This window comes from Pleurodeles waltl, chromosome 7 (genome assembly GCF_031143425.1).
Source record: "Pleurodeles waltl isolate 20211129_DDA chromosome 7, aPleWal1.hap1.20221129, whole genome shotgun sequence".
Lineage (NCBI taxonomy): Eukaryota > Metazoa > Chordata > Amphibia > Caudata > Salamandridae > Pleurodeles > Pleurodeles waltl.
In genome coordinates this window covers 770,008,825-770,035,312 of record NC_090446.1, presented here as the reverse complement: position 1 = coordinate 770,035,312, position 26,488 = coordinate 770,008,825, and the positions used below count along the sequence as shown (strand labels likewise).

Below are 26,488 nucleotides of genomic sequence, written 5' to 3'. Positions count from 1 at the left end.
ACAAGGAAGGCGTAAATCTCTGATCAAATTTGTCTTTCTGAGTGACATGTTAGAGGACAATTTTCAAACGGTATGAGGGGCGGCTGGCTTGGGGGTGAATATGAGGTTGTGTGACCCTGTGACGGATGGCTAGATACTTCCAGTAGGCAGTGGGTGGAATATCATAATTAGATTGGGGTTAATCAAAGTCCATGATCCTATCCAATGTGAAGAGGTCCCCCAGTCTTTTGCAGTTAACTTCCTACCAGCATAGGAAGGTGGACCCTTGAGATGCTGGAGGAAAATCCGGGTTACCTATAAGCAGAGCCAAGGGGGAAATATGTGAGGAGAGGTGTTGTTCTTCCTGTACCCTATACCACACTCCCAACATTTCCCTTGTGACGAGAGATACATACACCCTCAGCGGGCGGTATGACTTGGGGAGCCATGGCACCTTCCATATATGTATCCCTGTGACAGCCTGGTCTATGAAGCACCAGTGCTTCTTAGTACTCATTCTAGCCCATTCCACCAGGTCCTGAAGCTGGACCGCATAATAATAGCGGACTAGCTGCAGTACACCTAATCCCTCCCACAGCCAGACTTAAGTAAGCCTGTTTTTTCGCGATCCAAGCCTTGTTGCACACCCAAATGAAATCTTCTATAACATGCTTTAATTTAACCAACATATATGCAGTAGATTGCAGGAGCAGTGCCTGCATGATATAAAGGACTGGGTGAGCAAAGTCATCTTGACTGCAGACAGTCGTCTCAACCATGACAGAATGTTTTTCTTCCAGGAAGACAAGTCGGATCTGGTATTGGAGAGAAGGGTAGCATGTTTTCATGCACAGTGCACCTCGGTGTTGAATAGATCTGTAATTCGAAGTATCTGATTCTCTGAGTGGCCCAGTCACATGGTAAGAGGTGCTCAAATGCAGGCTGAGCTTCTTTGGAAATACTGAGGTTATGGGCCTGGGTTTTCTGGAAATTGATTTTGAAACCAAAAGCCCACCCAAATTCTTCCATCTCACACATGAGTGGCCATAAGGTCGTGAATGGCTGTGTCAATGCAAACATTATGTAGTCGGCATACAAGGCCAACATATAGGGCCAGATGTAGCAAGCAGTTTTGCCCATTCTGTGTCTATGGGAAAATGTGTTTGTACATATGGCCCATAGTCCCTTCGCCACATTGGTATTTTTATGTGTGGGTGTTGACGCTCTCGCTCAGGAAAGGGTTCCATGTATAGTGTGCATAAAAGCGGGGGCTGGGGACACCTTTGCTGGGTGCCCCCTACTATTGCAAATGAGCTGGATAGCACACCATTAATCCTGACTCTCTTCTGGGGATCTGCATATCTACGCCCAATCCAATGTCTAAACCATGCCCTTAATCCAAATTTGGCAAGAACTAAGTGGAAATACGGCCAGTGTCGTTGGTTGAAAGCCTTCTTGACATAAACAGACAGGAGTAGTGCAGGTAGACATGTGTGTTGTGTTTTTTCGAGTAGATGGCAGAGGCGTTTGGCATTGTTGCTGCAACTGCTCTCTGGTCTAAACATGGATTGGTAAGGGATGATAATTCTCTGCAGATAAAGGGCGAGAAGTGACACCAGTATGCTAGTAAAGATTTTTGCATATATATTCACAAGGGATATTGATTTCTAGGACGCACAGTATGCTGGGTCTTTTCCAAGCTTGGGTAGGACTGCAATGGTGGCTAGCCTCATGGTATCTGTAAGGGCACCCTTGTCACTGAAGGAATCGTAGAGATATTATATAGAATTTGGATGTGAACCCATCCTGCCCGGGCGCTTTGCCCTGCAGCATGCATTGTATGGCTGCAAGGACTACAGCAGGTTGTATACCCTTATCCAGTTTAGAAGACTTGCTTTGAGGGAGTTGGGTGACACATGCCTGGGCTAAGTAGTCTTCAGCGGCGTCCATATTGAGCGCTTCTCCTGTATATAAGAGAGAATATAATCATTCGAACTCCTGCGCGATTTGTTGATCTTGCTGGACTCAATCTCCCTAAGGCCTCTCGAGCTCAGCAACTCTTTGCTGTTTAGTTTGAGCACAAAGCTATTGAGCCAATAAATGGTCCGCCTTGTTACCCCCTGCATTGTATTTCTGTTTTGTGTGCAGGAGTGCATACTCAGCTCTATCCATATCCAGGGCCCTTTGTTGTTTGTGGGCCGGCGTAAGCTGGGGCGGAGTTTTTAGGGAAGCTGTGCGCATATGGGCTTCATCCAGATCATCCAGATCTCTTATACCTGTTACCGGTTGGGCGCTCTTGTCCCAGTGTTCTCTATTATGGCGGGTCAAGATGGCAGTGAAATGGCCCAAAATTACAGCCTTCAGAGTGTCTCACAACAAGGCAATAGGAGTATCTTGTTTATTGTTAGTGTACAAGAATATGCAGAGGGTGTTGGGTATTTTGGGTATAGTAGTAACATAAGAGAGCAGCTTAGGATTCAGGCATTAAGGATGCTGGTGCGATGCCATATTGGGCAATTGAAGTGCAATAACTATGGGCGAGTGATCTGAAAGAGTTGCCCACCCAATGTCTACTGCTTTTTTGGCTGTTGTTAGGCGCTGGGAGGTAAAGAAAAGATCTATCAGTACATACCTTTGGTGTGAGGCTGAAAATATGTGTAGGCACTGGTTGTCGAGTTATGCTTTCTCCACATCCACCAATCCCATGTCTGACAGCCATTTCTGGGTGGGTAACGAGAGAGCCCCTGCTTACTCCACTGTGTGCGAAGACTTGTCCATGTAGGGAGTTGGTGACTATGTTGAAATCTCCCCCCAAGAGAAAGTCATTGTCAGTATTTGCCACCACCCACCCCACAGTGTTCTTAAGGAATGTCACCTGATGCTCATTCAGGATGTACACCTTCACTTGCAGGGACATCAACCTGCCAGTTTGCTCTGCTTGTGTTTGTAGCACTTTCCCTGTGGAATGTGAATCTATCATTATAGCCACCCGCCCTCTTTCCAGGCCCAGAGGAAAAGTAGTGATAATAAACCAACAGAACCGTAATAATTTCCAGTCAGCACGAAGGAGTGTGTTAAATGGAGCAGGTAGATGTCACAATTGGAGACTTTGAGGAGGGTGAGGAGCGCTATTCGCTGCACTGGTAGATTAAAGCTCTAGACATTACAATGGACCTGGGCATGAGAAATAACATAAGACGACTTCAGACTATGTAGGGGAATGGGGTTGGTACCATGAAACTTGCTGCACATCTGTAGAGATAGTGGTGTATGAGGCATGCCTGTCAAGGTGATGACTGCCGAGCAAGAAGGAAAGAAAATAAACATTTAACCATAGAACTGAGTAGGTCCCCTCCTGGGAATGTAACAGTTACTTAACCAAGGGTGCATGTATCCGATAGAGAGGAACTCCAACAACTGGCATGGCAGAAGACTAAAAGCTCTGCCTAGTGAAGTCCATCCTTGAGTGGTGAGGATACAGCACACGCCCCTCATTGTCCATCTGAAATTATGGCCTAGCCCCTAGGGTTTGTCTTTTATAAGGGTTGAGGGACCGCCAGTCTACTTCTGCATTAGTCAGTCTGTGATTCCGACATGTTATCCTGTAGCTGAAATTGTTGCAGGATAGCAGCTCTTTCTTTGAAACTTTTGGTGTCTGTAGGATTGTGGACATGTTTATTGGTAGAGCAAGAGGAGCAACGTGCCTCAGTGGGTGACTTTGCAGATAATCTTGGTGAAAAAGGAGCTCCATCCTTCTCCTGAAATCTGTCCATCGCCAGCAACAAGAGGGCCTATTCCAAAGTTCGGACACTCCAAGCCTCCTTATACCATGCAAAGATTAGTCTGTAGAGGTGTCCCAGATTGTATCTGATTCTTTTTCCATGCAGAAGTTCTGTGATAGGGCAAGGAGCTCTGAGGCACTGCACCATATTCAGTGAGAGGTCCTGGTGCAGCCAAATTTTTGAACCTTTGAAGTCAATCGCGTTCCTGTCAGGCACTGCTGCCATTATGACTTCCTTTTGATGATAGAAGTGGAGACAGGTAAGTTTGTCTTGTGGCTTACCGGGTGATTTGGTTAGTTGGCCCACCCTGTGTGTACGCTCCAGGACCACTTCTTTATCCGCAAGATCAGGCACCACAAGTTGAAACAGGCAGATAACATACTTCTCAATGTTCCCTGCATCTGCCTCTAGCAGAACCCCTTTAATTTATATGTTCAAGTGCTGGGACCTGTTTTCTAAGTCTTCCAGTTGGTAGAGGAGCTCTGCATTTTTGTCCCTCAGTTCTGTCAGCTCCCATCAGTGGTCCTCCGGTCCTCCTCATGGGAGTCTCCAGTCTGCTCCAGGGCGTAGACTCTCTGACCCAGCTCACCAATATCCTTCTTCAAGTCTTTGACATCTGCTGCTATGTCCCACTTGAGGACAACTAGGTCTTCCTTGAAGACCCCAAACAGATGCTTCAGGAATTACAGTGTGACTGGCGCATCATCTTCTTGAAACCCAGCATCGGTTGGTGATGGGAGTGGGAGCATGGTCGAGGAAGAGTCCCCACGGTGGTCAGGTTTCTCAGAGTGAGGTTTGGTGAACATATCTTTGAAGGTATTGTCTTTCTTACTGCTGTGGTTGGAAGACATAGTGCTACAGTAGGCCATTGCTGAGCTTGTCGTATGTGGACCCTTATGCTTGATGAAGCTGCACTTCTCTCCTCTGGGGCTGCACCAAACCTCTTGGTGGTGCAGGCAGCACAGACCCACAGGCAGGAGGAATAGCAGCAGCAGCTCTGCCCCATGGTGACTCCTCTTCTCTACCCGCAGTCGTGATGTGGGACACTTCCACCTTGTATGCCACTTGGCAATGCTGAACGAGATAGCCTGCAGGCAACAACTTGTGCGCTCTGGAATAAAGTGCCCAGGAATGGCCGTGGGTATCAAACTGGGTTCCTGCTATTGGATCATGTCCCTAGGATTGTAGATGAGGTGATTTGGTGTTTCCGCACCATGGAAACACAGTAGGCCACGGTCCAGGAGCTGCACCCGGCCAGTAAAGTCTGGAAGTCCCATTGACCCCCAGTGCCTATGCAATAAACAGTTAAGCACTGCGGCTCAAGACTATGCATAGTGACCCAAGGTTTAATAATGCGGTATGGTGGCGTAGCTCCTCAGGGCCTGATTCCGATCCAAGGCCCACCTGTAGAGTGTCTATAGGCCCCCACCCCCATGTAGAAGCTCCAATGAATGCTCTGAGGCTAGTGGATGAAGACACCCTGAGTCTCCCAGCCACTGACTGCAAGTGGGGGAAGTCTTTCGCGGGGGTGACAGCAAGAGCGCATGTCACATTAGAGCCTTCAGTAAGTACAGTACCTCATGTGAGTTGATGCAGGGCCCAGGGCTCACAGCACCCGGAGGGACCAGTGCTTTGCCTTCTCCTTCACTGGCGGCTTCCGTGTGGCCTCTATCTTGGTGGTGTCTGCCGCAGGTTCCCATGCTGTTTTCAGTATGCTCTGTCTTCACTCAGCTCTGAATTCCCTGTGGCTGGCAGGCACTCTACACCCAAGGTCGCCCAGGCCTGTTTCTATAGTGGTGGCTGTCATAGCGCATTTGGAGAAGGTTCCGCCACGCCGATTCCCAGGGCAACACCAATGGGCACTAACCTCTGCCAGGAATGCCAGGTATCCGGAATGCACAGGTGTGTGCTTTCCAACTCCGGCACCAGCTCTCAGCTACAGCCGGGTTGCCGTGGCAGCTGTCGTGTTGCAGCTGCGGTCAGCTCACCCCATCAGCTCCTCACCCAACTTGGCCAATGGGCAGCAGCTGAACAGGGACACTCCGGGTCCCTGACAATCAGTAGTGAGCCGCGCGAGGTCTGGGAACTGTTATGGGACCCACAGCATGCTGCCTTAACCCAGATGCTCACCCGATCGGCGGAGCTCTAGTGAGATTGCCTCTACACATGTGTCATGTTCAACATGCCCCATCATAATTTAAAACATCGCTATTAGGTGGGATCTTCAAAGTGCTTTGCTTAGGCGAGTAGAGGTTTTATGGAGGTAGACTCACTGCTTTTGGAGTCTATGCTGTTGCAGACTGTCACAACTTCAAGGAATATCACCTTCAGTGTACATCAAGGGCCTGTTGGAATAAGTGCCCAACTTTTAGAGAGTGAGCCAATGGGCCCTGGTGATGACCAGTGCTAGCAGTAGGCTGTTTTGTTAAGGCAGAAGTACCAGAGACAGGATTCCCCGTGGGTTGCATGGATTTCAGGTGTTCCTTTTGATAGTGTTCACCTGCACAATCAGTGACAGATTTCCATGCAGTCTTAATGATAGTCAGCCAGAGGCACCAGGGAGTCTGGTGAATCAAACAGTAAAGCCTTGGAGGTCGTCTGATGTAATCAGTTATGATGCACCAAAGTTTTAATTCATATGAGACAGTTATTCATTAGACAGTCAAAAGTGATCCTGGGCAGCATCTGCATTTATGTGGTAAAGCACGTTGAAGCTGTGGAAGATAGTTATCAGGGCTTAACAGCACACAGTGAAAAGGATTGTGCAGGTCAGTGTAGGAGATGTTACTTGAGGATTATCAGTAGGAGGCCAGTTTTACCTGGTGTGGTTATGCAGACAGAATGCAGGTCCCACTTTCAAAAATTGAAGCTTTAATCTCTTTTTTTCTGCAGGAGTGCAGGGAACAGAGATGAAATGCTTCAGGAAGCAATGAGCTACTGTTAAGAGCAGCTCTTTGCTTGCTGAAGCAATGGCACCATGAGGTAAGCCTGCAGTGCCAGATAGCCGGTAAAGGGTATTTTCTTGAATACTAAAACATAAATAAATATGTAGGGACTGCGGGGAGCCCTGCTCTCTTGCGGTCCCAGATAGCCCATAGAGGGCTAAAAAAATGAGCAAAAGAGAAAGCAATAGCTCAGTGTGAAGGTCGCATTCAGGGTTCCGGTTGGACTCACTTCCCTCTTTTTTTTTTTTAAGTAAAAATGATTTTAATTTTTACAAATGACAGATACATTTTTTATTTTAAATTGTGCAGAAATATCTCATTCTAAGTTTATCATACCTTAAAACCTAAATAACTTGCCATGTGTCTCTCTCTCACTTTCTCTCTCTCTGTATCTCTCTTTCGGTCATTTTCTCCCACTCACAGACCCAGTCAGACATTCATGCACCCACTCACAGACCCACTCAGACACTCATGTACCCACTGACAGCCCCAGTCAGACCTAAACCAATCACTCACAGACCCACTCAGACTCTCACATACCCACTCATAGACCCACTGACAGTCTCATGCACCCATTCACAGACCCGTGCACACACTGACGCACCCACTAAAACACTGATGTACGCACTGTCACACCTAGACAGACACTTTCACAGCCACCCTTACTCCCAGATACACTCTCTCACATCTGTTCTCACACCCAAAGAGGCCATGGCCATCTCCAGCCGCACATGCCCCAAAGGGTCGTGCACAGCATGGGGTTAGGTGGTTTAGGGGGGTTGGCTGCATGGTTTGGCTGCAGGCCAGGTCTTGCCGGCAACCTATGCTGCACATGGGTGAAGGGCTTGCACAGTTGGGTGCTTACAGGGAGTCAGCCCAGTGCCCGGCCACAGGCATTGGTTGGATTAACATATAGTATTGAAAATTACTATACGTTAAAAAAAAACATAGAAAATTCACTGAAAAAACAAAGGTTATAGGGACGTTGCAGTTAGAAAATAGAATACAAAAAACCCCAGAGAAATTCACTTAAAAAAACAAAGGTTAACTTGTGCCCTAAGGTTCATATAACTCGCGCCTTTGCCATGCACTGCTTATTAATCCACAAATTATGGCACTCACGACATCTTTGATAACATTGTTGATAATATCAATTTAATATTTGCAGCAAAATTTTTGATGAAAAAGCTGTGCGTGGCTGGGGCACGAGTTATAGTTAACTTAGGGCACGAGTTCTAGTTGCTTGCGGTAACTCAGTCTATAACTGGTGAATTTCCATGGTTTTGTACGTTTAAAATGTGAGTGTAACTATAACGTCCCTGTAACCTTTTGTTTTTTAAGTGAATGAGTACATATATATATATATATCAAAAATTCCAATCCAGCAATCGTAGGAGGGCCACTGATGCAGCGGTCAGTGCCGGGTGCCGGCAGCCCAACAAATTACGCAAAAATAATCCTCAGTGATCAAGGCTCCGGCCGAAACGCATTGGTGAAGCCATCCATAAATTTGATATATTTTCTGGGCTTTGGAGTTCGTGGATTATCTTTGCATTATATATATATATATATATATATATATATATATATATATATATAGCAACCAAACAGGCTCCACTTCAGAGCCAAAAAGAAGCACTCTCCAGATTCTCAGCCACATTCATTACACCCAGCAAGACGCGTTGCAGCAGATTGCCTTTCTCAAATGCCAGTAAAGAAATAGATATTTACTCACAGGTGCTTTAAATAGTTTTCCTTCATTGTTATTTCATGATACTAGTAAGTAAAAAAGGACTAAAAAGTCTCCATAAATCACACAGCTACAGCACCACCATGATCCCAAGTACTTTTAGATGTTGCTTATTCCCAGTTATAACTTTTCTTTAGTAGAGTTAAATACCCAAATGGTTCTGGGTACATTGCTGTTCACATTATAACTGGCGCACATTTAGCTGTAATCTTTCATCTTTCCTGTTCTTGTTAAAGCAACCAGATGTCTCTTAGCACAATAAATCAGCTGAGCCATTTCATCTAGCTGTCTCTTGCCCACATTTTATGTCTCTCCATACCTGAAAGCGGTAGTCTGGTGACTGGTGCAAAAACATGTAGTCATGTCCTGAAAAAACAGCAGGCATTTAGGAGTTTAAAGGGATGTGGCAGTTCTGGCAATAACAATTCAGTTCTTTCACAAATGCCACCAATATTGGCGAACAATTTTGGGATGGGTACGTCCTTCGTGCAAGTGGCATGCACATGAAATATAGCAACAGAACAGGCTCCACTTCAGAGCCAAAAAGGAGCACTCTCCAGATTCTCAGCCACATTCAAGGAGGACCGATATATATATATATATATATATATATATGTATTACCTACTGGTAGGCGCCTGTAGGTAGTTATAGTTAGAACCTAGTTTCCATAAGAAAGGCATTTTTGGTTATGCTAATAACTTTTGAGCCATTTGATGAATTTTTGCCACTCATTTCAGCTGCTGCCTGGAAAGCTTTGGGGTTATTCTTCAAACGGGGTCCAAGAAAAAGAGGGAGGTCCCAAAATTTGTTTTCCCCATGCAATTTCCCATAGGCGTTTTAGACACAACTACAACCTGAACCGCTGAAAGGAATCACACCAAATTTGGCAATAAGCTAGATTTCGGTCCAGAAAGATCTATTCTCGAATTTGGTGTAAATCTGTTAAGTAATTCTGAAGTTATTATAGAATAAAGATTTATGTATATCTGAGATCGACAGCAGTGCTGTGATTGGCTGGCCGCAACCTGAGAGAAAAGTTTTGGCCGCCATTTTGTGTATCGAGACTCAGTCATGGAGGAGGGAAATAATAGTTATGAGTGATAGAAGGGGTCAGGGTAGAGGTCCATGAGACTGATGGAGAGGTCTGTTAGGGACCCCATACGGGCAAGAAATTGTCTAGCGACTCATACACTGACTCACACAAACACATTCGCCCACACAAACACTCACACACCCATACAGCCACTCATGCACCCACTCAGATACGCAAAATTACTCACACACCCACTCAGAGACCCACACAGCAACTCACACATGCACTCACACACCCATTCATACACTCATGCACCCACTTGCATACCCTAACAACAACATGCACCCACTCACACACCCATACTGCCACTCACACATCCACTCACTGACCCACAGCCAAAGGCTGTGCACAGCACGGGGCAGGCTGCATGTGGGTTGGGGGGAGGGTGTTTAGATACAGGGCCTGACCATATGTGGCAGCAGTTGGATTAACATATACAGTAAGTAAATATTTCTTTATGTTAAAAAAAAACCTAGAAATTCACAGAAAAAGCCAAAGATTACAAGGACGTTATAGTTAGGAAATAGAATTTTAAAAAAATAGAAATTCACTAAAAGAACAAAGGTTACAGGGTCATTATAGTTCAGTTCAGATTTTACCCACACAAAACAATACAAATTCAGCAGTTATGGTTTTTGTTATCTCAAGAAACTATAACTCATGCCCTAAGGTAGCCTAGAACTCACACCTTCGCCATCCACTGCTAATTACCCTACATACTACATCTGTTGTGGCATCTTCTATGACATTGATAATATCACTGAAACATTTGCAGTAAAATTTTTGATGAGAAAACTATCCATGGTGGGGACGCGAGTTATAGTTACCTTAGGGCACGTGTTATATTTTTGTGGGATAACTATAACTATATCTGCTGAATTTCTATGGTTTTGTGTGTGTAAAGTCTGAACACCTAACTCTATTGTCCCTGTATAACAATTTTTTTTAGTGTTTGGTATACATATTTATATATATATATATATATATATATATATATATATATATATATATATATATATATATATATATAAACTCCTTTACTGTTGAGACTTTTCTACACCCAGTGGTGAAGCCTTTTTTTTGCTCTTACAGCTTACTTTTTTCCACAATAAGGTATCCATGCCACATTTGCACCCTTTTTCCCACATCCCGGGGATTCGAAAGCCACCCAGGCTTTATAGGTTCCCCTAGAGGGCACTGAGAAAATAGCTAAAATACAAATACATTTTTTTTTAAATGGGAAAATGTGTTGTGAAAGAAAGTGTGTTTATTTTTTCTAAAAACCTGTTTCAACGAAAGGTGTGTTGTGCTTCGATCACCATCTTCGCGGCTTTCAGGAACAAGCAGAGGTGTATAAAAACATTTTTACCAAAGTTTTGGCATTTTGCTAAGAAATAGACCATATTTCCAAATTTTTGAGGTTTCCACTTACTTGCAGTTTGTGGTAAAAACAGCTGGCAAACCCATGGTTGATGCTGACAAACTATACTTTGAAAAGCAGAAAAAAATAATTTCAGCAGGTCTCCCAAGGTATTCCCAAAGAAACTGTTAACATGAAAAAATAATGAAAATGAGAAGGAAAAAGACAGCTGTTTTTCACAACCTTTTCACCTGTAACTTCTCACTGTGGCTGAAAAAAGCAATAGAGTGTTATGTTCAATAAACCCTTCTGGTTGTTGGTATATATAGGATTTCTAGGTTCTCACACAAAACACGTGGTACATAGAGCCAGTAACTGAGCAACACCTTACAATGGTTGTTTTTTGTGTGCTGATTATAAAGCAATGCACACTGTAAAATATAAAGAATGAAAAATGGGTATGACGGAAACCTATGTATCACTAAATTGTACACAAGCTACTTAGTTTAGGAAAAGTGGCTATTTCTACATCTCTGAATTTGTGGTTGCCCCTACTATAATATTATTCAGAAGGTAGTTTGCGAAAAGTTTTTTTCTTGCGCGGACTTACATTTGGAAGCCAGAAATACACAAAAAGTCAATTGGTATTAACATATGTTCTGCTATTCTGTGTTCCCACATGTCTCCTGATAAAATCGCGACACCACTTGTTAGCATTGGTCTACAGAGTAGGATAAGATAGGGCCCAAAATGCAACATGGACAGATCACATGCTTTCACTAAACCTGACCCTTTATTTGCAATGTGGGTAGCTGTGGATTTTTGGCCTAGTTCGGCTACCACTCATGGAAACCTACCAAAATGAGATATTTATGCAAACTAGACACCCAAGAGAGTGCATGGTGGGATGACTTGTGTGGAACATTAAAGGTATTTTTTTTCACTAAGAAGCCTTTTCAAATCTCAAACTTTGGCTAAAACACACATTTACCTCATATTCATGTGAGTGAAAGTTTCAGAGTCTGCGGGGATCTTGAACTTTCCCATGACCCAGCGTGCCCACACAACCCCACTTCGGTGGGTGGGCCAAGCGCACGCAACAGCACAGGATTCAAAATGCAACATAGACAGATCAAATGTTTTCACTCAAAATTGACCCTTTTTTGTTGCAATATGTGTATTTTGGGCCTGGGCTTGGTCACCACCCAGGGAAATCTACCATACCCAGAAATGTCTGAAAACTAGACAACCGGGAGAGCTGGCGTGGCCCGTACTTTAGTGCGGAGGGGCCATGCCCTTCCACCTTTTGCCCCTCAGGAAGAATGTCTGTCTGGCTGAACAAAGGTCAGCCTGATAGACACTCTTCATGTTCAGGTCACTCAGCCAGGAGCAGACATGCGCGATTTGCGCAGACTCCTGGCTGCCTGAGCTGAACTTTGCTGGGCTGAGGAGGTCACAGCTCCTATGGGCGTGACCTCCTCGGCTCAGCAAAGGTGCCTCGAGGCCCTCCTGTGGGTTACGAGGAAAGCATCACTCATTGACTTCGACCTGGGCACTTCAGGTTTAAGCCCTGAAGCGCCCAGGGCGAGTGTCAATCAGTGACACTTCGTCACAGAGTGGGGTGGGGTCAGCAGTCTCACTGACCCCATCCCACTCTGTGACGAGGCTGGGACTGCTGCCTTAGGTCAGCTAATGAGGGAAGGCAGCAGTCCCAACCCTCCTGGGACCTCTGAGGCTGAAGGTAAGTGTGTGTGATCTTTTAAAATTAATGTTTGGTGTGTGCGTGCATGTTTGAATGTTATGAGTGTTGTTAATGGATGAGCGTGCGTGCATGTGTGTGTGAAAGAATGAGTGTGTGTGTGATCTTTCAAAATGAATGTTTGGTGCGTGCGTGCATGTTTGAATGTTATGAGTGTTGTTAATTGATGTGCGTGAGTGTGTGTGTGAAAGAATGAGTGTGTGTGATCTTTCAAAATGAATGTTTGGTGCATGCATGCATGTTTGAATGATATGAGTGTTGTTAATGGATGTGTGTGCGTTTGTGTGTGTGTGTGAAAGAATGAGTGTGTGTGTGATGTTTTAAAATGAATGTTTGATGCTTGCATGCATCTTTGAATGTTATGAGTGTTGTTAATGGATGTGCGTGCGTGTGTGAAAGAATGAGTGTGTGTGCTTCCCACACGCACCCCTCCCTCCTAAAGCTGCCAGCTGCCACTGCAGGAGAATCCAGGGTGGGGTGACTTGACATAGATCTCACAAGCTGTTTTACCCATAAACCCTTGAAAACCTCAAACTTAAGATAAAGCACACATTTTCCACAGATTTCCTACCAATCAGAGTTCTCTCACATGGAATGCCTTGCAAACCTCAAATATTGGCTGAAAACACACTTTTCTTGTATTCCTGTGCACAAACGTTCTGGAATCTGCAAGGACTATAAAAATGCTACCCCACTTGTATGGGCTGGCCAAGCGGCCTCTACGGGAAAGGACCCAGAATGCAACATAGGCAGATAACATTTTCCCATTCAAACCGACCCTTATTTGCAGTGTGGTTACCTGTGATTTTTGGGTCTGCTGCACGAGGGGTAGCATTTTAAACAGTACAAGAGGGGGATCTATCGGCAGCAGAAATTTCGGGGATACCTGAAGATTCCGGATCTCCCCTCGAAGGTGATAGAAAGACAGACATGGGTAGGTTTGGGGGGTAGTACAGACCCATGTCAGTGAGTGCTGGTCCCACCCAAAATAATAGGGTTTTTTTTGTTTAAAGAAGAAGCTGTCCACAAAGAGAAGTTCAGTGACACACCTTTATTGCAGTTAGTAGCTTTGTTGCTTCTCTACCTGACCTGGAATGCTTACGACACAGAAGCCTGCATGAGGACAGCTCTTGTCATATGGGCACGAGGGGAAGCTGGACACAGTGACACACAGGAGAGATACAAGCTCAAGGGAACACCGAGGGACATAAGCATACAGTACAAGGAGCTTACAGAGGTAAAAGACAAACAGGGTGACATTGAGGTGCCCTTCATGCAAAACAATATTTTGAATATTTATTTACCTTTTATCTTAAAGTACCTAGGGCCTCATTACAACATTTGCAGTAGGAGCAGCCAGCCGCCAATGTAGCAGTGAGAACGCCATCGTCATACCGGAGGCACCCCCCCACTCTATTACAATGTTCCCACCGGACTGATCGACGGGAACATTGTAATAGAGCATTCCCGCTGGTCAGTCTGGCGAGAAAAGTGGTACGATATGGGACTTGACTCCCTTAAGGAAGCCAAGTCCTATACCATAGCACAGATGGGACCGTCTAGCATCCATGGAATGCGCACTGTCTGCAAAGCATACAGTGCGCATTCCGATGGTGCTGGGCAGGGGGGCCCCTACAATGCCCATGCCATGGGCAGTGCAGGGGCCCAACACTGTGGCCCCCAGCACACCCTTACCACCAGCTTTTCCGTGGCCGTCAGACTGCAATGGAAAGACTGGTGGTAGGGGGAGCTGTAATCAGCTAGACGGCACTGAGTTCAGCGCTGCCCTGGCCAAGTACAACTCTGACTGTTGTCATGCCGTTGGGAACTATGTTCCTGGTGGGGACAGCGGTCCCACTGCCAGGGTCGTAATGTTGCGGTCGTAATGCAGTTCAGTCTACCCCAGTCCTTGGCAGGATGAAGCACTCTGGGCACCATGCCCCCTCCAGAACCAGTGGAGAAAAGCATCCACTACCTCTGTCCTTAGCAGGATGAAGCACTCTGGGCACCATGCCCCCTCCCGAACCAGTGGAGACTTTCATCCACTACCTCTGTCCTTAGCAGGATGAAGCACTCTGGGCACCATGCCCCCTCCAGAAGCAGTGGAGACTGTCATCCACTACCTCTGTCCTTAGCAGGATGAAGCACTCTGGGCACCATGCCCCCTCCAGAACCAGTGGAGACTGTTATCCACTTGTGAGACTGTGGCTTTGCACTCCCCAGGATATGGCAGTGGGCAACCCACCCACTGTAGAGACTTGAGAGACTGTGGCTTTGCACTCCCCAGGATTGAACAGTGGGCAACCCACCCACTGTAGAGACTTGAGAGACTGTGGCTTTGCACTCCCCAGGATTGAACAGTGGGCAAACCACCCACTTTAGAGACTTGAGAGACTGTGGCTTTGCACTCCCCAGGATTGAACAGTGGGCAACCAACCCACTGTAGAGACTTGAGAGACTGTGGCTTTGCACTCCCCAGAATATGGCAGTGGGCAACCCACCCATTGTATAGACTTGAGAGACTTTAGCTTTTCACTCCCCAGGATTTCACAGTGGGCAACCAACCCACTGTAGAGACTTGAGAGACTGTGGCTTTGCACTCCCCAGGATGGAACAGTGGGCATGTGGCCCCCTCGTGGATTTGGCATTGTGCACTCAACCGGCTGAGGTGCCCCCCTTTCCCTCCCCCTGAGGTGCCTGTTTAGTTGTTGTCTGATGCCCCTGCAGTGTTCTCTCCGTCATGGTCGGGGATCTTGTGTGGGCCTCACCCATACCGTGTGGTCCCAGTGTTCCACAGACTTTCTTAGAGCACTACCTGGACTACTATGCTTGGTATATATTATGTACATGGTGTATATATATATATTTCTGCCTACTTTCTTTTAGTATATTACAATGGTTACACTCATTTTCTATTGTCTTTGCATTCTTCTGGGGGGTTTGGGGGGGTGTAACTGTGATGTATTGATATGTATAAGTGTGTGTGTTGTAGTGGGTGAGGGTGGGGGTGTTGCGTGTGTGTGTCCCTGTTTTTTGCCTCCCCCCTCCCCTGTGTCGTAGGTGCATTACTCACCGTGGTCTTCGCTGCCGGCGTTTGTGCTCCTGGTAGAGGAGCAGGAAGACTATTGCAGGTAGAATTTGGAGTTCCAGGTCCATGGCGTCCTCGAACCTTGTGGGGTGTGTAGAGGTGAACGTTTTCCCTTCGGGATTCCTGTTTCCGCCGTGTTTTTATCCGCGGTGAATCTGCCCCGGAAAAGGTGGCGGATTGGCCTGTCATAATAGTGTGGGCGGTACATTGTCTCCCACCTGTCTGTTGGCGGTGACCGCCGCGCTGTTTGTTTGTACCGCCGTGGTGGTCGGAGTGTTAAAGTGGCTGTCTTTGTTGGCGGTTTCTGCCACAGTAGTAATTGCTAATTTTTTATCGCTGACCTGTTGGCGGTCTTACCGCCGCTTTAACACCGACCGCCAGGGTTGTAATGACCACCTAAATATATTGTTTGCCATCATGACCTGTACAAATACATTTTATTGTTAAATAGCTACAATGCATAATCTAATACACTGTGATTGAAATATTATGTTAATTCAACTTTTCAAAGTCCAGCATTCCCATTTAGTCTTGTAAAAATGAGCTTTAAGAACCACAAAGCAGGTTTACTCAGAGATATCCTCCATGTTCAGCTATTAACTCCATCCTTGCATGTTCAAATACCTCTCTTTAAAAAAATTGGGTTTGTCGCATAGGTTCTCATTATCCTAATGAGACTATGGATTTGGATGGCAGAATCACTTGCACTATGGGGGACTAAGTCTGAACCCACACCAGGTGACACCTGTCGGCCTAATCCTGGTTTTCTTCTGGCTAGCTAGCAGTGCCTCATCTCCACCCAAGAGCAGAGATGATTGGGCAACCGGCACATGAAATAAATGACTCCTCAGGGGAATCGTGGTCACTCAGATCTCATCCATTTGTCTCAGTTACATTAGTCTCACATATGTAATCATCAGAATCAGAGGCAGAGTATAGTTCAATACGTTTTTATTGAAGTAACTGCATCTTAGATAATAAAGCATGTATTGCAATAATTAGGATGATGAAGCACAATAGGATTAAAATTGTGACAAGGAGAGTGAAACATAAAAATAACGCTACCATATTGTCACTAAGATCGTTAAGGATAGTTCCTACCTAAGCTATGTTAGAGCACAGCATGTTAAGCTCTAATTCTGCCCTTCAGGTTCCCCCAGGGAATACATCATCCCTCATACCTGAGCAAGAGGCCTGTAGTCTACATAGGCAGCTGCAGCGAAGCACTCAGCAATCAGCATACAGTCGTGATCATCTGACTGGAATCTCCCTCTAAGGTACGTGGATCAAAGTAGTGTTTTTATAATAAAACAGCAGATGTTCCAAGAAAGGATCCCCACGTAAGAGTGTGTATGTTTCTGTGAACTCTGGAGACAAAGCGGGTGGGCAACTTATCTCACTTATCTCACTGCAGCCTTGAGAAAGCACAGAGTGAAAGAAATGTCTTGTTTAAGAACGCAGTGCTGACCTAGGCAAAGAACAGCTTGTTAGAGAAAAGAAAACAAGACTGCAAATATGTCTATTGTTAAAATAATACAACAAAGCTAAAGTAAAACATGTCTAGGATAAAGTGCACAGCGGCAGGCCTAGTTTGCTAAAATAACATGTATAAAACTATAGCTAAAATGGCTACACAACACCCTCCCCTTGCCGGTTTAAAGATGGTTCAAAGCCTAATTATATATATATATGGAAGCTACTAAAATTCAACCTACGGCATATATAGCGGAATGTCAATAATGACAAGTTAAAGACTCTTGAGCATGTATTAAAAGGACAATTTAAAATGTTAATTGTAGCATCAGAAAAAGCCAAATTTCAAAAGTCAGAGTCATTTTTTAAATCGCCAATTGAATCCAGGACAGTTAAAGACAGGAAATCTTCCACTTCGGCAGGTGGTAAATTAGGAAGTTCATTGCCAAGGAAAACCAAAGAGCTTTCGTGTTCCAAAACCTCGCTCCAGCCAAGGCAGCAGCATTCCGTGGTGTGCCCAACAGTGAATTTAGAGCTGCATGATCCACAAAGGGCAACTCATAAACATCTTCCCATAGCAAACGCACCCTCAACGCGCATGTCTAGTAATGAGCCCTCAGCGAGAACATCAACAGATCAGCATCCAATGAAAGCAAGTGCTGCGTAGACAGACAAACTTTCAGTGCACATTTAAAAGTGCACCAGAGGCATCGAAACACGAGCTGCACACAATACAAAACCGGTCTGAAATACAGAGTCATTCACACTCCACTTTCTCCAGGAGTGGTGCTCCAGAGTACTGCATCATGCATTCACGACACAGCTGCTCTGGTGGATGCGCTTTCAGTCCTCCTTATTGCTACAGGACAGCCATTGCGCATAAAAAGTGGCAATAGCAAGATGCCACCTATTATACCCAAAGTTATCGGAGATCCCCCTAAAATACTGGAGAAGGTATTAAGCCACATATAGAGGAGAAGGTGTGAACAAAACCAGAACCAACAGCCTTAAAGAAATTTGCGAATCCAGTAGTGCTGGACGTATTAAATATCTGTCCCACGGGTTCACCAAAGTGTCTCAGAAAGTTTGTTCTTAAAAGGGACTGTATCTCTGCAGATGACCTCACAACCTGAAGCGCATAGGTCTCGCGTGCAGATGTAAGCACCACATGTTTTTGAAACAATAAAGCCTTGAGTCTGCTCAACTTGCTAAAATTCACATTTGAAGTAGCAATATGGGGTCAGAAATCAGCTACTTACCTCTGTAGTGTAGGAGGAAAAAGTACTTTCCAGCAGCATGTAATAATTCTAGAGACCGAAACAACATAAACTATTCTGGCTCGCATCCCACAACAGCTCTCACCATTGAGAAGCACATAGCTGCCATTCAAGAGCATCTGGAATGCAGGTCTAATCAAGGGGCCTGGGACTCCCTTCAGATAACAAGACAAGTTTGCTGCCGAAGCGTTGCATGCCCTGTGCAAGGAGAGCTGTTTACAAACCATTGAATGGCTGACAGAAGTCTCACATTTACTACCGCTTAGAAAGACCTCTTTCATGCCACTGAGACATTTGTACGAGAAGGGTAGCTCCCACACCTCGTGTATGGAACTATCTCCTAGCCTTTCATATCTGCCCGCTGGAATGTGTTTTAGGCAAGATGTGAATTGAAGTGTTGAAATAGGCAGATTGATGACGCTGTGTATTAACCACTCAGCAGATGGTATTTCAGCCACGGTAAAAGGCAACTTTTCTCATTTCTCAATATTTAACATGACATAAGTCACTTCTTTTTTAGCCATTAGTTGTTGTTGTCATGTTAAATTAAATGTGGGAAATATGTTCCTTGCACTAACGTGTTGCCAGGAAACGCGACTTGCCTTCAGTGTTTGTAGTGTCCAACCTAACTGCATGATGGACCTTAGTTGACTCTGGCTGTGGTGTAAAGAGGACATGACGGTTTGTACTATGTCTATTGCAGAAGAAACAATGTTGTTTAAGGTGTATATTTGATCAGACAGGGTTCTAATCCCATTATCTACAACAGCTAATGCCTTCTGTAAGTTTTCCTGATCTATTTGCCTTAACCGGGTGGCAGTTTCTTGATGAGAAAGCTCCCAAATTTCATTATAGACTGCATATAAGATGCGCTTTCTGTGTTGTTTTCTGGGGCCTAACAGGAAATCCTGTAAGTCAGTATTATTAGAGAGGAGATTGAGGTGTTGTCTAACAGCATCTAGTGAGGAACTCTTAAACAATTGTTGATATAGCTTCCCTACATTGTATGTTGCTATTATACCTACATGTTCAGATGACACATAGCGAGGGTCAGGCCTACTTGTTCTAAAAACCCCAGTGGAGTTTACAAAACATTTATGACATCCATTGGTATCTATTGGCCACAATAACCACCCACCAATACGTGAAAGTGAAGCATTAAACGTGCCGTTTCGGACCCATTCAACGAGCTGATCTTCAGTTGCATTTATATACGTTTGCCATTTGTAAAAGTTTGCAGGGGCAGGAATACTGGGCGCATTCAAATCCTTAATCGTTGCTAAGCTTAAACAGCTTGTCTGTTGTACAGTTTCATTCAAAAATATCATTTGTCCAGGTATCAGGCAGGCTCTAAATAAAGCTTCCTTTCCCCTTATTTGCCAATTGTTTATTCCCCACACACTTTTTAAGTCAATCGACTTCAACCAATATTCATAGCCTTCTATAATCAACTGGGAAACAAAGGAATACAAATAGATTAATTTTTTGTATCTGTCAATAATATATGTACATTTTCCATAAATGACAATCTGAAATAATATGACTCAGCATTTTTAACATTGTGCCCAGAAAATATGTAAATTTTTCAGAATATGTTTTAGAACTCCCTTGTGGTGGTGTCGGACAATGTTCCCATTGTGTGTAATTAAAAATAGTCTTTGGGGTCCTTGCTCTGTGAACGAAATGGTGTCTATAATAATTATAGCAAAACATGTCACCATCATTTTCTTTGGATTGATAAACATCCTAATTTTTAAATACAGTTAAATACTGCAACTCAGTTATAGAATCAACTGTTTTCACATCCTAGTCATCAGAAACACCTCCGGATATTATTACATCAGCCATGGAAAGTTTAAACACATAAAGGGGGTCTTTATGACCCCGGCGGTCGGCGGAACACTGGCGGTAATACTGCCAACAGGCTGGCAGTGTTCCGCCAGCGTATTATGACTGTGGCGTATTCGCCACGGTCATACCGCCGGTCCCGCCAGTATACTGCCAGGCTTCAGCCAGGCGGTCATAATCCACCAGGGCAGCACTGCAAGCAGCACTGCCCTGGGGATTATGGCCCTCATTACAACCCTGGCAGTCAGTTGTAAAGCGGCAGCCAACAGGCTGGTGGAAAAAAAAATGGAATCACGACTGTGGCGGAAACCGCCAACACAGATAGCCACTTTAACACTCCTACCGCCACGGCGGTACAAACAAACAGCAGGTCGGTCACTGCCAACAGACAGGCGGGAGACAATGTACCGTCCACACTATTATGACAGGCCAATCCGATACCTTTTCCGGGGCGGATTCAATGCAAACAAAAACACGGCAGAAACAGGACTTGGAAGGGAAAACTCTCCCCTCTACATAACCCACGAGGAACCAGGACGCCATGGAGCCGGAACTTCAAATCCTCCCTGCGATTGTCTTCCTGCTCCTCTACCAAGAGCACTACTGACGGCGGCGGTGACGACCACGGTGAGTACTGCACCTACGACACAGGGGAGGAGGGAGGGAAAAAAGAGTGACACACACATGCAACACGCTACACCCCCTCCCCCACCCTCACCCACAACAACACCCACACAAATACATGCTGAAACTTTACATTTCCCCCTCAACCCCCCCTTTGAAGAACGCAAGGACAAAAGGAAATGATTTGAACGAATGTAATCAAGAAAAATCCATTACTCAAAAATGTATATACACTATTAACAAATATGTACGCCAAGAATTCAAGTCCAGGTACTGCACCTATATAGTCCGTGGACCACTGGGCCCAAAATGCATGGGCGAGGCCCACACAAGATACCCAATCCAAACGGAGAGAACACTGCAGGAGCATCTGATCGAAATAAAACAGGCACCTCAGGGAGAAGGGAATGGGGTGCACCTCAGCCGGATGAGTGCACGGGCTCCATTCCCATTGATGTATCCTGGGAGTGCAAAGCCACAGTCTCTCAAGTCTCTCCAGTGGGTGGGTTGCCCACTGCTCTATCCTGGGGAGTGCAAAGCCACAGTCTTTGAAGTCTCTCCAGTGGGTGGGTTGCCCCTGCTGCATCCTGGGGAGTGCAAAGCCACAGTTTCTCAAGTCTCTCCTGTGGATGGTTTGCCCACTGCTTTATCCTGGGGAGTGCAAAGCCACAGTCTCTCAAGTCTTTTCAGTGGGTGGTTTGCCCACTGCTTTATCCTGGGGAGTGCAAAGCCACAGTCTCTCAAGTCTTTTTAGTGGGTGGTGTGCCCACTGCTTTATCCTGGGGAGTGCAAAGCCACAGTCTCTCAAGTGGATAACAGTGTCCACTGGTTCTGGAGGGGGCTTTGTTCCCAGAGTGCTTCATCCTGCCAAGGACAGAGGTAGTGGATGCCTTTCTCCACTGGTTCTGGAGGGGGCTTTGTGCCCAGAGTGCTTAATCCTGACAAGGACAGGCTTTGTGCCCAGAGTGCTTCATCCTGCCAAGGACAGAGGTAGTGGATGTGATACTCCACTGGTTTCTGAGGGGGCTTTGTGCCCAGAGTGCTTCATCTTGCCAAGGACAGAGGTAGTGGATGCCTTTCTCTACTGGTTCTGGAGGGGGCTTTGTGCCCAGAGTGCTTCATCCTGCCAAGGACAGAGGTAGTGGATGTGATACTCCACTGGTTCTGGAGGGGGCTTTGTGCCCAGAGTGCTTCATCCTGCCAAGGACAGAGGTAGTGGATGCCTTTCTCCACTGGTTCAGGAGGGGGGTTTGTGCCCAGAATGCTTCATCCTGCCAAGGACAGAGGTAGTGGATGTGATACTCCCCTGGTTCTGGAGGGGGCTTAGTGCCCAGAGTGCTTCATCCTGCCAAGGACAGAGGTAGTGGATGCCTTTCTCTACTGGTTCTGGAGGGGGCTTTGTGCCCAGAGTGCTTCATCCTGACAAGGACTGAGGTAGTGGATGCCTTTCTCCACTGGTTCTGGAGGGGGCTTTGTGCCCAGAGTGCTTAATCCTGCTAAGGACAGAGGTAGTGGATGCCTTTCTCCACTGGTTCTGGAGGGGGCTTTGTGCCCAGAGTGCTTCATCCTGCCAAGGACTGAGGCAGTGGATGCCTTTCTCCACTGGTTCTGGAGGGGGCTTTGTGCCCAGAGTGCTACATCCTGCCAAGGACTGAGGTACTGCATGTGTTACTCCACTGATGGTGGTGCAACATGGAAGCTGCCCAGGCCCCTGGAACTGACCACCAGCCGCGTACGAATGACCACTGGGGATGGCAGCCATGTCTGCGGTGATGCCACTAGCTCAGGATGTGGCGTGGCCACTGGCGGTGCTGGCGGCGGACTCAGTAGTGGCGGTGTTTGCGGTGCTGGTGGGGGGCTCACTGACCTCGGTGCTGGCAGCGGTGTCATGAACGGCGGTGCTGGTGGGGGGCTCACTGACCTCGGTGCTGGCGGCGGTGTCATGAGCGGCGGTGCTGATGGGGGGCTCACTGACCTCAGTGCTGGCGGCGGTGTCATGAGTGGCGGTGCTGGTGGCGGGCTCACTGACCTCGGTGCTGCTGAAGGGCACAGTATCTGCGGTGCTGGTGAAGGGCTCAGTATCTTGGGTGCTGGTGGTGGTGGCCGTGGCGGCGGTGCATGTGGCGGTGCCGGTGGCGGTCTTGTCCGCCATGCTAGTTGGCGGCAACTTGCCTTTCTTTTTCAGGCCCTTCCCCACCTCGGATTGTGGCGCAGCTGTCTTGCCACTCCCAACTGTTGTCTTGGCTGAGCCCTTGGTGGTAGGTGTTTTGGCCTTCTCCCTCCGGGATGTGGGCAACTTCTTCTGTTTTGGAGGTGGGGGAATATCCTTGGACTCGCTCCTTGGGACACTGGCAGCCCTGCTGCTTGGCGCACTCCAGAAGCCAGTTACTGCTGGCACCACTGTGCCTGGTGATGTGGTGGCTGAGGTGCTGGTTTGGGACCTGGAAAGGTGGGCCCTAGGGGACGGAAGGGGTGGGGGAGGTGAAGGGAAGAGGTCAAGGTTTGACAGGAAATGTTTATTAGACACACTGGGATGGGTAGATGGAGGGGGTTTGGGAGTGGGGGAAGAGGTAGTGGTTGTAGGAGGTGTCCGTTTGCTGACTTTGGGTGAAGGTGCATGGACTGGAGGCTGTCGTGAGGTGGATGGCTGTTGGGTGGGTGTGTGACTGCGTTTGTGTATTTTGGGAGGAGGGCTCACAGACACACTGGGAGAGGACACAGGGGATGTGTGAATGGTAGTGGGGTGGTGACTGCACGTGAGCGGTATGTGGTGATGGGCGTGCTGGTGATGGAGGTAGTGGCTGAAGATGTAGTGCATGCAGGTGTGAGTGGAGACGTGACAGGGAGGGAGGAGGGAGACATGGAGGAGGGGGATACAGTGGAGGAGGGGATGTTAGTATGTGTGCATGGGTATGATGCTTGTGTGAGTGCCTGTGGGATGTATGGTGCTTATGTTTTCCAGAACTACCCTTGTGTGTTGAGGTGTGTGCAAGCTGGTCTGTTGGTATGCTTGGGATAGGCTGAGATACTGGGGATTGGGTCTGGGTGAAGGAAGTTGGAGGGGGAGGCTGGACACAGGGACAATGGCTGCCATCAGTGCTGAGGCCAGAGTCTGAAATGCTCGCTGTTGGCCTGCATGGCCAGAATGAATGCCCTCCAGGTATGCATTTGTCTGTTGCAACTTCCTCTCTACACCCTGGATGACATTCAGAATGGTAGACTGCCCAACAGTGAGGGACCTGAGGAGATCAATGGCCTCCTCATTGAGGGCAGCAGGGCTGACTGGGGCAGGGCCTGAGGTGCCTGTGGCGAAGGAGATGCCCACCCTCCTGGGTGAGCGGCCAGGGGCACAATCTGAGGGGCTGCTGGGAGGTCGGTGCTGGTATGGAGGGTGGCGGCTGTACCTGTAGATGCGGGGGGCACAGAAGGGCCCGCCACCGCAAGGGAGCTCCCATCAGAGAAGGAGTCGGTGTCGCTGGTCTCTGCTCCAGTCCCCGCAGTGGAGCTCCCCTCGCCCTCTCTCCCAGTGGTGAATTCTGACTCCGTTGTCTTGCTCTCCAGGGCCAAGTGGGATGCAGCTCCCTCCTGCTCCAGTGGCACAGCTCCTCCGCCTGATGATGCTAATGCACACTAGAACAGGGAGACCACAAAAAGGGTGGGGGAAAGAAAGTAGAAAGACATGTTCAGTGCATGCAACACCGCTACTGTTGGCGGACACTACAGACACAGCAGCCCTCCACACTACGCCATGCACTTGGAGTTCCCTAATTTATTACAGGGACATGGGGTACATGGCCTATGCACGATTGCTGCACACATGGAAGTCACAGGAGCCTGACCAGGTGTAGATGGCTCTTACTACTGGTGGGGTTGGGGTGCCACTCAGCCTGCCTCACAAAAGGTCCTTGCCTACAATGCTCGCCCTAGCCTAGGGGAACCCACTGCCCACCACCCCTACCCAGACACCTCCAATGCGCACAGAGTCAGATGGATGTGACGGTACTCACCCCCTTGTGGCTGCTGTGATGCCCTCAAGCGCCCATCCAACTCCGGATGCGCCACCGCAGGATCCGGAACATTAGGGGGGTCATGGTGCGATGGGCACCCCTCCCACATTGGGAGACCATCCCCAGCTGGGCCTCCGCCGTCTTCTTCCTCCAGCGGCGAATGTCCTCCCATCTTTTCCGGCAGTGGGTGCTCCGTCTGTGGTGGACCCCCAGGGTCCTGACGTCCTTGGCGATGGCACACCAAATATCCTTCTTCTGGTGGGTGCTGACCTACAGGGATAGTACAGGGGAAAAGGAAAAACTTTAAACGTCCAGAAATACTGTTCCTCCTGCAGCCGCTGGGTCTTCTGAAACTTGGCCAGTACTGTTGCCATCGTCTCCTGGGAATTATGGTATGCTCCCATGATGTTGGAGAGGGCCTCGTGGTGAGTGGGTTCCCCGGGCCTGTCCCCCCTTGTCACACAGCAGACCTCCCAGTTCCCCGGTTTTCCTGGGCCTCTGTCCCCTGAACCATGTGCCCACTGCCCCCAGGTCCCTGTTGTTCTTGGGGTGGTGGGTTAGCCAGGGTTCCCTGTAGTGGTGGACACACTGCTGCTTGACGTGTCCTGGGGACAGAGGTATGGGCCTGCTGGGTGGGTGCTGTGCTGGTGTTTCCCGAGGGGGGAGGCTCTGTGGTAGGCTGTGACTGTGTGAGGAGAACCAACTGTCCTGAGGTCCCAGATGGGCCGGGCTGGTCATCTAGATCCAGTTGGACAGTGCTGCTGTCATCACTGTGGGTCTCTTCTGTGGGTGAAGTGGACATGTCTGGAACCTCCTGTCCGGTGACGGTGGGTAGGGGTCCTGCAGGGGTGTAAAGGCATGATTATTGCATCTGTGTGTGCCTTGGTGTGCAATGGTGGGTGACCCTGTACCCCAGTGCTTACATTCTTGTGTAGGACCTTGTGTGATAATTGTTTAGGGGTCTGTGAGGGTATGTGTAGTAGACATGCATTGGTGATGGTGTCCATGCTTTGTTGTTGCATGCAGGGCTTGGTGTTGGGATGTGTGGTTTGTGATAGTGGGATATATGTGAGGAGTTGGAGTGATGGGGGTGAGGACGAGGGTGGGGGTATGTGATAGCATGCAGGTAGGGTGGGGGATGAAGTAGTGAAAGATTTGACTTACCAGAGTCCATTCCTCCAGCTACTCCCGCGAGGCCCTCAGGATGCAGGATAGCCAACACCTGCTGCTCCTCCCATGTTGTTAGTTGTGGGGGAGGAGGTGGGGTTCCACCGCCCATCCTCTGAACTGCAATGTGGTGTCTTGAGACCACGGAACGCACCTTCCCCCGTAGGTCGTTCCACCTCTTCCTGATGTCATCCCGTGTTTTTGGGTGCTGTCCCACTGCGTTGTCCCTGTCCACGATTCTGCGCCATAGCTCCATCTTCCTAGCTATGGTGGTGAGCTGCACCTCTGATCCGAATAGCTGTGGCTCTCCCCGGATGATTTCCTCCACCATGACC

The 26,488-nt window shown here is 47.5% G+C and overlaps 1 protein-coding gene across 1 annotated transcript in view; it reads left to right on the top strand.

Moving 5' to 3' along the window:
* LOC138246960 (polycystin-2-like protein 2) overlaps positions 1–26,488 on the top strand; it is a 719,546-nt gene that overhangs the window by 180,294 nt on the left and 512,764 nt on the right. The gene's annotated exons all lie outside the window — the stretch shown is intronic.